The sequence below is a fragment of the Pongo pygmaeus genome, chromosome 13 (genome assembly GCF_028885625.2).
Source record: "Pongo pygmaeus isolate AG05252 chromosome 13, NHGRI_mPonPyg2-v2.0_pri, whole genome shotgun sequence".
NCBI classification, from domain to species: domain Eukaryota; kingdom Metazoa; phylum Chordata; class Mammalia; order Primates; family Hominidae; genus Pongo; species Pongo pygmaeus.
This window is the reverse complement of record NC_072386.2, coordinates 102,384,318-102,396,963: the sequence shown is the minus strand read 5'-3', so window position 1 is coordinate 102,396,963 and position 12,646 is coordinate 102,384,318. Positions and strand designations below refer to the sequence as shown.

The window sequence follows — 12,646 nt, the reverse complement described above, 5'->3', positions numbered from 1 at the left end:
CAGCCTCCTGAGTAGCTGGGATTACAGGCACACACCACCATGCCCAGCTAATTTTTTTTTCTTTAGATGGAGTCTCGCTCTGTCACCCAGGCTGGAGTGCACTGGCATGATCTCGGCTCACTGCAAGCTCTGCCTCCCTTGTTCAGGCCATTCTCCTGCCTCAGCCTCCCAAGTAGCTGGGCCTATAGGTGCCTGCCACCACGCCTGGCTAATTTTTTGTATTTTTAGTAGAGATGGGGTTTCACCATGTTGGCCAGGCTGGTCTCCAACTCCTGACCTCATGATCTGCCTGCCTTGTCCTCCCAAAGTGCTGGGATTACAGGCATGAGCCACTGCACCTGGCCATTGACCTGTGCAACTTCTATGATGATGTTGCAGTTGCCCTGGAGTTGGCTTAGGAAGAAGGGATGTGGTTAATTAGCTCATTTCCCAATACAGTGTCATTCCTGGGCCTGGAGGCTTGGGAAAGTACCCGGTGCAAGCTTTAAGTACAAAATAGGGTGGTTTGCTTTAAGAGTCCTAAACCAACCTGAGGAACAACGCAAGATACCCTGCAGGGTTATCAGCCTCCTACAAGGGAGTCCCAGGCCCAAGACTCTATCCAGAAAGATTCTCCATTCCTCATTTTCCTCTATGGCTACCAGTCAATTTCTGAGGTTTGACTGAATTATCAAATTCAAATCTGCCCAGATGTCAGTGTTATCATTTTCGTGTCTCCTGATGGAAATATTCTTTGATTGGTTACTAAGACCTCTAAACCAGCAGAGCCCATAGTTGAGGAAATGAGAATGAAAACCTGTCTCAGTGGGTTATTAGATGTAATAATGAACGATGTTAACACTCATTTCTTTTCTTTTTTGAAACAGGGTCTTGCTCTGTCACCCAAGCTGGAGTGCAATGGTGTAATCATAGCTCACTGCAACCTCGACTCCTGGGCTCAACTCTCACTTCAGGCATGTATGTATCTTACCCAAGGCATTGAAAATACCTGGTACATCTGGCCTCCAAGTCCTGTTAGCTTTTTTTTGTTTTGTTTTTTGTTTTTGAGACAGAGTCTTGCTCTGTCACTCAGGCTGGAGTGCAGTGGTGCGATCTTGGCTCATTGCAGCCTCCAACTTCCAGGTTCAAGCAATTCTCATGCCTTAGCCTCCCTAGTAGCTGGGACTACAGGCGCGTGCCACCATGCCTGGCTAATTTTTATAGTTTTAGTAGAGATGGAGTTTTGCCGTGTTGGCCAGACTGGTCTCAAACTCCTGGCCTCAAGTGATCTGCCTGCCTCGGCCTCCCAAAGTGCTGTGATTACAGGTATGAGCCACCATGCCTGGATGATATTTTGAAGACTTCATATAAAAATATGACTACATATTGAAATGATACTATTTTAGATATCATGGATTCAGTAAACTGTGCTTTTAAAATTAATTTCACCTGTTTCTTTTTACTTTTAAAAAATGCAGCTACTGCCGGGCGCGGTGGCTCAAGCCTGTAATCCCAGTGCTTTGGGAGGCCAAGGCAGGCGGATCACGAGGTCAGGAGATCAAGACCATCCTGGCTAACACGGTGAAACCCCATCTCTACTAAAAATACAAAAAATTAGCCGGGCATGGTGGTGGGCTGTAGTCCCAGCTACTCGGGAGGCTGAGGCAGGAGAATGGCGTGAACCCAAGAGGCGGAGCTTGCAGTGAGCCGAGATTGTGCCACTGCACTCCAGCCTGGGCGACAGAGCGAGACTCCATCTCAAAAAAAAAAAAAAGTTAGACATGTGGCTCACATTATTTTTCTGTTAGACAGTGCTGCTCTAAAGGCTTAATTTGCTTTTCTTACCATAATAGCCCTCATGACTTGGGTTAGAGAGTCAATTTGGAAATTATCCCAATTGTTGAACTTATTTATTCCAATTGTACACTCAACCACAAGATGAGTTTGGGGTCTTATTAGAGCCCATTGTGAGACTAATTGGAATTAAAGCTTTATAATCTTATCATGAGGCTGCCACTGACTGGTAATCCATGACAGCGTTCTAGTCTCCCAATATTTCAAAGCCGAAGGTTTAGATACTTTCCTTCCCTATGTGTACATCTACCCCTATGAATAGCTGTCTATTTGGAGAAGTTGAGGGGGAGGAGGCCGAGTATATACCTGTCATGTTACCACAGCCTTTTTTTTGAGGATATGCGCCTTTCCTCTTATTTAAGGGGCTCAGAGTCTCTGAAATTAATCAGACCTGGGAATTGAGTGAGGAGGCAGGACTCTATGGTGGTGGTTCAAGTAAGGCCTCTTATCACCAAACTTGGAGTTTTTTGGTTTCACACATCAAATAAAACCTTGTGGTGGGCTACCCATCTGTTTCAATTCTGGATCTTCTGTTTACGTAATTAGGTACCACCAAAGAGTCAGACTATTCAGATGACTACATAAGTATCTTTGGCAGTTACGACAACTGTAGATTCCATGCCTTCGAAATGAAGTGCTGATGTTTGGCCTTGCTTGTGTGTTCTACTCCCAATTCCATCACCCTTACTGGAATTAGGGAGACTGTGTCATCCCATAAGGAGTGCACTTCATCCCATTTGCAACCATGGCCTACAACTGCTTTACAGAGATTCTAGCTCTCCTTGTACCAATGCAGTTCTCAATGGTTTGGTGATATGAGTATATTGTTAGTCTTTACTGGAGGGGCATGATTTTTTTTGTTTGTTTTTTGAGATGGAGTCTTGCTCTGTTGCCCAGGCTGGAGTACAGTGGCATAATCTTGGCTCACTACAACCTCTGCCTCCCGGGTTCAAGAGATTCTCCTGCCTCAGCCTCTTGAGTAGCTGGGATTACAGGTGCCTGCCACCATGCCTGGCTAATTTTTGTAATTTTAGTAGAGACGGGGTTTTGCCATGTTGGCCAGGCTGGTCTCGAACTCCCAACCTCAGGTGATCCGCCCACATCATTCTCCCAAAGTGCTGGGATTACAGGCATGAGCCACTATGCCCGGCCTAGAGGGGCATAATTTTGAGATGGGTGACTCACATATGATAAATCCATTCCCAAGTCCCCATCTTCCTGTCTTTGCATTCTTTCCTCTATATCGTAGGCAGAAATTTCTGGCCTCTTGGCTTCATTTGGTATGGTCTATTTTTGAATCACAGTTTCCTGTCAGCCAACTGAGAAAAACAATTAGAATCACTCCTAGCTGCTGGAGCTGGCATTTTCATCCAAAATCTCTGGAAAGAATACCATATTAAAAAATTTAGCCTAACCTGCCAGGTGTGGTGGCTCACGCCTGTAATCCTAGCGCTTTGGGAGGCCGAGACATGTGGATCACCAGAGGTCAGGAGTTCAAGACCAGCCTGGCCAAGATGGCAAAACCCCGTCTCTACTAAAAATACAAAAATTAGTCTGGAGTGGTGGCATGCGCCTATAGTCCCAGCTACTCGGGAGGCTGAGGCAGGAGAATCGTTTGAACCTGGGAGGTGGAGGTTGCAGTGAGCTGAGATCGAGCAACTGCACTCCAGCCGGGGTGACAGAGCAAGACTCCCTCTCAAAAAAAAAAAAAATTTTTTTGCCTCACCTTTATCTATGTCCCTCTTTCCTTGGTCCAGCCCTTATGCTCACAGGCATTCTCCAGGGTTTTGCTAATAAAAATGAGCAAATGCTTAACATCCTTTTGATGTTTTAGCTTCCTTCTTCATTCTGGATCCCCAAGGGCATGCTGGCTGTCCTCTGGAGGCAATCAGAGATGGTAAGAATGCCCGGTATAAAGAGAATTGGCAACGGTAACTCCCTGTGGCAAGGTGGGTTCCCTGACAGAAGAGGAAAAGGAGGGAGAGCTGCATTTGCTGGCAAGAGAGGCTCACTGGGACTTGGGATACTCTGAGTCACATGAATTCCCCCAAACCAATTCTTCTAGGCTGACTTCTTCTTTCTGATCAATGCCATAACTTTTGCAATAGACCTGATGAGGCTATGAACTCAATTAATGTTTTAATTCAACATACTACAGAATGAAACTTTGAGTGTTAGGAAGCAGCAGGGAATACCAAGCTGGTCATCAAATCTGAGTGAGTGGGAAACTGGAGCAGGGAGATAAAGTCACTAGGACTGAGAGCCAGTCATATGCAGGAGCAGATTGGAGAGCAACGTTCTGGAGGAGTCAAGTGAAGTCAGGAAGTCAAATGAAGTGGGCTGTGATCGTGACATGGACTTTTTTTTTTTTTTTGAGACAGAGTCTTGCTCTGTCACCCAGACTGGAGTACACTGGCACGATGTCAGCTCACTGCAACCTCTACCTCCTGGGTTCAAGTGATTCTCCTGCCTCAGCCTCCTCAGGTATGATTACAGGCATGCACCACCACACCCAGCTAATTTTTTGTATTTTTAGTAGAGATGGGGTTTCGCCATATTGGCCAGACTGGTCTTGAACTCCTGACCTCAAGTGATCCACCTGCCTCAGCTTCCTGAAGTGCTGAGATTACAGGTGTGAGCCACTGCGCCGGGACCGGACTTTTTCTTAGGTGTCAGCCTCCTGTGACTTTGGGCAGCCTGCCCCTCCTAAGGAAGGCTTAGGGTTGGTATGAAACATTAAAGAGTTCCCATTGTAGAAAGTGAGAGTGGTACGTTCCCATCCGACCTGCACAAAACTAAAAAGAAAATGTTTCAGCCACATTTAGGTCATAGGAATGGGGGAGAAACAGAATTCCTCACTAGGATTAGAGCGACAACCTTCCTGCTGGGTGTCTATGCCTTCAAGCTCATTCTCTCTAATCCATCCTCCACATAGCAGCCAGAGAAATCTTTCTAACACACAAAACCTTCAATTACTTCCTACTGCCTTCACGATAAAGCCCACATTCTGGAACTGGACTTTGAAGGCTCTGCATGTCCCAGAGCTGCACAGAACCTAAATTTGCAATCTGTAGTTAATTTTCCTTGTGTAAAAAGTGAGACGAATATGGGTAGGAACAGAAAAAGGGGGAGGAGCTTGGAAGGTAGGGAAAGGAAACTTCGAGGCCAAAGAGAGAGAGAGAAAGGATGCAACTGCCAATAAGAAATCCTTGATGGAAGAACAGATCAAGGATTTTTAGAACAGCCATGTCTAAGGAACAACATTTTTTTTTTTTTTTTTTTGAGACAGACTCTCACTCTGTCACCCAGGCTGGAGTGCAGGGGTGCGATCTAGGCTCACTGCAACCTCTGCCTCAGCCTCCCAAGTAGCTGGGATTACAGGCACGCACCACAATGCCTGGCTAATTTTTGTATTTTTTTTTTTCAGTAGAGATGGCATTTCACCATGTTGTCCAGGCTGGTCTTGAGCTGCTGGCTTCAAGCCATCCACCCGCCAGCCTCCCAAAGTGCTGGGATTATGGGTGTCAGCCACCGGCCCCAGCCAGGAGCAATTGTAAAGTTGTTTGTTGTACACTGTAGAATGGCGTTGCAGCCCCTCCCTCACAATTCACAAACCTCAACAAAGCTTGAAAGCACTTTTACTCCTCCACTTTCTTCTTTCACACCCCTACTCCTGTGTTTTGAGATAATTTAGAATTTTAGCCAAGGCTATTAAATCTTCCTCCATAATAAGTCTCATCTGAATTAAAATTCTCATTATTCCATGTCACGTTAGCATCTATTTAGAGTATGACAATTACGAGGTTCATTATTCACCGTTGTTTTCTTGTATTCTTTGTCTTTCCCTGTTGCTGAGTTTTTTTAAAAAACTATTATTTTAGGGGGGGAACAGTAACTCACGCCTGTAATCTCAGCACCTTGGGAGGCCAAGGCAGGTGGATCACCTGAGGTCAGAAGTTCAAAACCAGCCTGGCCAACATGGCGAAAACCTGTCTCTACTAAAAATACAAAAATGAGCCAGGTGTGGTGGTGTATGCCTGTAATCCCAGCTACTTGGGAGGCTGTGGCAGGAGAATTGCTTGATCCTGGGAGGTGTAAGTTTAAGTGAGCCAAGATCGTGCCAGTGCACTCCAGCCTGGGCGAGAGAGTAAGACTCCGTCTCAAAAAAAAAAAAATTATTATTTTAAATTGACAAATAATAAATGTACATATTCATGGGGTACAAAGTGATGTTTTAATATACATAATGTAAAGTGATCAGATCAGGGTAATTAGCATATCCATCCTCTCAAACATTTATCATTTCTTCATGTTGGAAACATTTAATACCCTCCTTCTAGCTATTTGAAACTGTGTAATATATTATTGTTAACTATAGGGATCCTATAGAACACTAGAACTATAGGAACTATGAATTCTTTAGAACACTAGAACTTATTCCTCTTATCTGGCTATAATTTTGCATCCTTATTTTCTTTCTTTTTTTTTTTTTTTTTTTTTTGAGGTGGAGTTTCGCTCTTGTTGCCGAGCCTGGAGTGCAATGGCACAATTTCCACTCACTGCAACCTCTGCCTCCCAGGTTCAAACGATTCTCCTGCCTCAGCCTCCTGAATAGCTGGGATTACAGGCACCCGCCATCATGCTAATTTTTTTTTTTTTTTGTACTTTTGGCTAATTTTTGTACATCAGGCTAATTTTTTTTTTTGTGTACTTTTGTAGAGACAGGGTTTCACCATGTTGGCTAGGCTGGTCTAGAACTCCTGACCTCCGGTGATCCACCCGCCTTGGCCTCCCAAAGTGTTGGGATTACAGGCGTGAGCCACTGCGCCTGGCCTCCTTGCACCCTTATTTTCTTAAGTACTTTCTTGACTAATTTCCTCAGGTTGAGTACATGGGTAGTATACTTTCTGAGGTGCTACAAGCCCCTAAATACCTTATTTTTGCCCTCATATAATAAGATTTTGAGTGGATATAAGATTTTCCTATCACATTCCCCCCAGTAACCTTCAGTATTGCCGATAGTCCAGCGATGGTCTAACTCCCTTTCCTTTGTCAATAACTTGTTCTTTCTGGCTGATGACCATTAAATTTATCCTTTGGGTTAAAAAATTTAACCCTATTTAATTTTTTCCCATTTTCTTCTTTTAGGACACTTCTTTGTCTGCAAATGCGTCTTCTCATTTTACCCACCTGTGACTACGAAGTAGTTTAAATCTAAAGAAGCAAGTCTTTGGTTTTCTTCTATGTCTTCCTTTTTCCTTCTGGAAATCCTATTACTAGACAATTTAAGTCTCTACCTAAAGGGTCCTCTCTGTCTTGTATCTGTGTATTTCTCTTGGTATTTAGTATATTTTGTTTTGTTTTGCTCTGGGTTATGGGGATCCCACTAAATGCTATTTTGATTTTCAGAAGTAATGATTCTCTTTAATTTCTACACTGAATGTCTAAATTTAGAAATCATACTTTTCAGTTCCATAATTTCATTTTTTAATGCTCTAATTGTATCTTCTTAAATGTCCTCATTATGCTTCTCCTCCTCGTTAGGTTTTAACTGAAGTTTACTTCTCTTTCTCTTATTAATTCTATGTCTATGTTAGTCATATTTTCTGGTCATGCAATTTGGTCTGTCTCTGGGAAATTGCATGTTTCCTTTGCAAGTCAGTTGTTGGAATTCTTCAAGCCATAGTGAACTGACTGCCACTGGATGGGCCAGCAGTCATGAGACAGGCAGCTGGGACTTTCTGTTGAGGTTTTTGGGGGCATGGTATCTGTTCTCAGATGCAAGAAGTGAAACCTTTTTTTCTAGTGCCACTGAAATCAATGGAATTGATCAGTTTCTCCCAGATGATGGTCATAGCAAGGCAGTAAGGCAGCCAGATTTGGATCCTCATCTCTAGATACCAAACTATGAGCTCTGAGCTGTGTCTGGACTCTTCATTTGGTGGTTGAATTGTCCTAGCTGGGAGGGACTGAAAATCAAAAGTGATCAGCCAATACAGGTTGTCATTTTCCCTGAATTTCCCAAGGATAGGCAAATACAGCTCTGTTGGCCCGAGTCAGTGGGACTCTGCAGGACAGTGTTTCCTAGCTCCACTCGGCAGCTTTGGCTCAGTCTCAGTAGTCACAGCAATGGTACTCCTCCATTCATTTTTTTGCCCCTTGGGCTAATCCATGAAAATAAAGTAAAAATTTTAAGTTCCAGCCACCCTAGTGACAAAATTCAAAATCCCAGTTTTTAGGAGAAAAAGTACGAAAAGAAAACCTTCTGTTAACTTTTCAACAAGTTTTCCTCTGCCTTACTTTCTCTATCTGGTACTAGACCTCTTACTTGTGAGTCAACATCTGCTGTTCCATGTGGCCTGGCTTGTAGAGTCCTGTGTGTTGTAACCTCTGGTGATTACAGGTCTATTACACTTTGCTTAGAGATCAACAGAGTGACATCCTAGGGTCTCAGCCTCAACCCTCCAGGCCGCAAGGCTCCCAACTCCACTCCACCATCCTTGACTTGTGGAACATGCATCCTCCTGGGGATAAACCTCTACCGAGATGTTCTTGTAAGAGTGGCTGGAAGTGCCTGCATCAGAAACTCACGAAAGCTGATAAAGTTGCAGAGTCCTTGCTTTCCTCACGTGGGAGTGGGGAGCTGCTGTTGGCATTTAAGATGATTCTGATTCATGCTACAATTTGACAACCTACAAAGCCACATGGAAGAAAACTCTCTTCCACATGGCCTGAAGAGACCTAAGCATCCACGTGCTCACTGCTCTCAGTGCTCAGAGAACACCTGGGAAATTGTCTTTGAATTATATAGAACAAGTTGTCCACTAAATGAATAACATCTGGAAGCATTCCAACCTGGTAAAGCCCCTTGAATGTTGCCTATGATGTGGGCGCATTTGATTCCAGGTCATATGTGCAATGCTCTGCTGCAGACACTTTAGCTTTCAGATTTTGTGGGCTACTGTTATAGGAACACAGGTCTATGCAATGAGGTCTTGTAGCTGCTTCCTAAGCTTTGCACATCAATCCATCAGCTCTAAAATTCTGGACAATATTATTGCTGGCTACAATAGTACTATTTATAATAGTGCAAATGAATCAGATTGATTTTCTCCTTGAACACTAGAATATTTACTCTGAATCATCAAGGGCAAAAGGTCAATTCCCCTCAAAAAGATCATGCAACCCTCTCTATCAGAGGATAAACAATTCTTCAAGTATTGAGGCGAGAAAAATGACTTTGGGCCAGGCGTAGTGGCTCACATCTGTAATCCCAGCACTTTGGGAGGCCGAGGAGGGAGACCTCAGTTGAGGTCAGGAGTTTGAGACCAGCCTGGGTAATATGGTGAAACCCCGTCTCTACTAAAAACACAAAAATTAGCTAGGCATGGTAGCAGGTGCCTGTAATCCCAGCTACTCGGGAGGCTGAGGCAGGAGAGTCACTTGAACCCAGGAGGTGGAGGTTGCAGTGAGCTACGATTGCACTATTGCACTCCAGCCTGGGTGACAGAGTGAGACTCCATCTCAAAAAAAAAAAAAAAAAAGACAAGTGACTTTGTCCACTGGGTAGCCAAGCTTTCATTTTGCTTAGTGACGGAGTCTAGTACTTGAGATCCATATCATAGCAACACAAAACTTCCATTGAGGATGTAGCTTTTCATATGCATCATTCCCTTCACTTCTCACATTGGTGTCCACTGAGGCACAGAGACATGGTACAGGATACAAATGGTGATGCTGGAAAGCGAACCTAAGTCTGGCTGTACAATCTACACACCTCACCACTGTGTGCTCAGCTGTAGGCTTAATACTAGTGAGACAGGCATGCTTACCTGTATTTGTTCATTAATTTGTTCAATAAAAAGGACTTTGTGTAAGGTTCTACATCAGGTGCTTGGGACACAAAGTCAGGTAATTTATGAACCCTCCCTGCCCTTGCCATTTCCAATCTAATGACAAACACAAAGAACCAAAGGGGCAATTAAAATAATTAGTGTAAGTGCTAGAGCAGAAGAAGGGTGAGGCTGGGGAGGCACAGACACAGGGTGCATAACCATGTGAGTGTCAGTCAGAAAAGCCCTCCTGGGGGAGTTGGCTTCTGAGTTGAATCCCAAGGGCTGAGCAGGGCTTAATTAGAGGAATTGGAGGACCCAGGTGAAAGCAACATGCACCAAGGCCCAGAGCGGCAAAGGCCAGGCATCAGGAACCTGGAGGAAGTTTACTTTGAGGAGGGTTTATATGAACAGGTTAGGAAAAGAGTTGAGAGACAAGCAGGAGGGGCTGGCTGGGGCCTAACCTAAAATGGCCTCTCTGCTGTGAGAAAAGCTTGGGCTTTATCCTGATGGCAACATCAAGCCATTACAGTGTTTTAAGAGGAGGAGTAACAGGCTCAGCTTTTCTTCACAGGGGGAAGCTGCTGATAGACACGGGAGGGATGAACTTGCCTGCAGCTCTGCTCTTAGATCACAGAGGCCCAAGTTCAACTGGCATGGGGGCTGCAAACCTCCTGCCCAACAGCATATATGACCAGAAAAAGAAAACATCTGAAGAGAATTATGAACATGCTACATGCGTTTCTAAAGTATAAATGACTAAAACTGACTTTACAAACACAGAACTGAATATTATCAATGAAATAAATTGAAAATATTATCAAAATGCCAGGCCCATAAAGTTTTATGGATACATTCTTTTAAACTTTTTTTTTTTTTTTTTGGAGACAGTGTCTCGCTCTGTTGCCCAGGCTGGAGTGCAGTGGTGTGATCTCTGCTCACTGAAACCTCTGCATCCTGGGCTCAAGCAGTTCTCCTGCCTCAGCCTCCTGAGTAGCTGGGATTACAGGCACTTAACACCATGCCCAGCTAATTTTTGTATTTTTAGTAGAGACGAGGTTTCACCATGTTGGCCAGGCTGGTTTTGAACTCTTGATCTCAAATGATCTGCCTGCCTCAGTCTCCCAAAGTGCTGGAATTACAGGCATGAGCCACTGCGCCCAGCCTCTTTCAAACTTTTAAGGAACAGATAATTCCTAGCTAAGTAATTTTTTTCTGGAGCATAGGAATAAAATTAGCCCAACTGATTTTGCACAGTTAGCATATTCTAACTCTGAAGACTAGAAAATATATTATAAAATAATAACAAATGAAGTTCAGGAATGTATCTAAAAAACAGTACCCAAAGGCCAAGTCAGCTTTATTTCACAAAGGCAGATATATACAGACTCTGAAAATATTGTTACTTCAAAGCTGAAAATGGTTTTATTTGAAAAGAGGGAGGGAAAGCAAATTTGGGAAGACTAATCTTTGATCTGGACAACTTCCATGGGCCATTTAGTTGCACAAATGCTAATCGATTATTTCCATGCCTACTGTATCTTACCTTGAGGAAACACCTTCCTAAATGCAAAGGTTCTAGAAGAGTGAAGGGCTCATCTTGGCAATATAAAAGCTATTTTATATTGCTAAAAGGAAAAGATGTGGAACAAGCAATAAGAAAACATTTGGATCCTCATTTAAATAAGATTAAAGCCTGTAATCCCAGCACTTTGGGAGGCCAAGGCAGGCGGATCACCTGAGGTCAGGAGTTCAAGAACAGCCTGGCCAACACGGTGAAACCCCATCTCCACTAAAAATAAAAAATTAGACGGGCATGGTGGTGGGTGCCTGTAATCCCAGCTACTTGGGAGACTGAGGCAGGAGAATCACTTGAACTTGGGAAGTGGAGGTTGCAGTCAGCCGAGATCACACCCCTGCACTCCACACTGGGCAACAGAGCAAGACTCGGTCTCTAAATAAAGAAAGAAAGAAATAAGATTAAGAAGTGGAAGAAAATCCAAAGACTAAAAATCATACATACAAAAATACTCAATCTTACCAGTCATTAAAAAGCCATATATTTAAAGAATGATGTACATTTTCATCTGTCAAATTTAGAAAGATTTAGAAAATAGCTATTCTGACCCCTAACAAGGATGACAAGTAATGAGAAACGCACACACCTTCTCTGGAAAGCACTTCAGCAGTATGTACCAGAATGTGGGAAGGAAATAATACATTGAGAGTGATATTTATTTTTCCTTTGCAAACATTCTTATCACCCCAAAAGAAACCCTGTTAGTAATGACTACTGTTAGTAGTCATGCCTCTTTCCTCCCATCCCCTAGCCCATGGCAACCACTAATCTACTTCCTGTCTCTATGGATTTGCCTGGTCTAGACATTTCATACAAACGCAATCATACACTATGAGGCCTTTTGTATCCAGCTTCTTTCACTTAGCATAACATTTCCAAGGTTCATCCATGTTGTGGCATGCATCAATACTTCATTTCTTTTTCTTTTTTCTTTTTTTTTTTTTTTTTGAGACAGAGTCTCACTCTGTTGCCCAGGCTGGAGTGCAGTGGTGTGATCTCGGGTCACTGCAACCTCCACCTCCTGGGTTCAAGCGATTCTCGTGCCTCAGCCTCCTGAGTAGCTGGGATCACAGACGCGTGCCACTACGTCCATCTAATTTTTGTGTTTTTAGTAGAGACAGGGTTTTACCATGTTGGCCAGGCTGGTCTCAAACTCCTGACCTCAAGTGATCTGCCCGCCTCGGCCTCCCAAAGTGTTGGGATTACATGCTTGAGCCACTGCGTCTGGCCCTTCATTTGTTTTTTAGGGATAAATAATATCCCATTGTCTGTATATGATCAAGTTTTGTCTGTACATTCATCAGTTGATGGACATTTGGGTTGTTTCCACCTTTTGGCTATTATGAATAATGCTGCTATGAACATTTAAGTTTTTATGTGGACATGTTTTGTTTCCAATTCT

General features: G+C 43.5%; 1 long non-coding RNA gene across 1 annotated transcript; it reads left to right on the top strand.

Annotated features, from left to right (window-relative positions):
* Positions 1 to 512: 512 nt before the first annotated feature.
* LOC134737951 (uncharacterized) lies at positions 513 to 10,429 on the top strand. The gene is made up of 5 exons (XR_010123423.1): positions 513 to 656; positions 867 to 957; positions 3,668 to 3,730; positions 4,215 to 4,317; positions 6,982 to 10,429. It is a non-coding gene; the product is annotated as an uncharacterized LOC134737951 (long non-coding RNA).
* Positions 10,430 to 12,646: the final 2,217 nt, after the last annotated feature.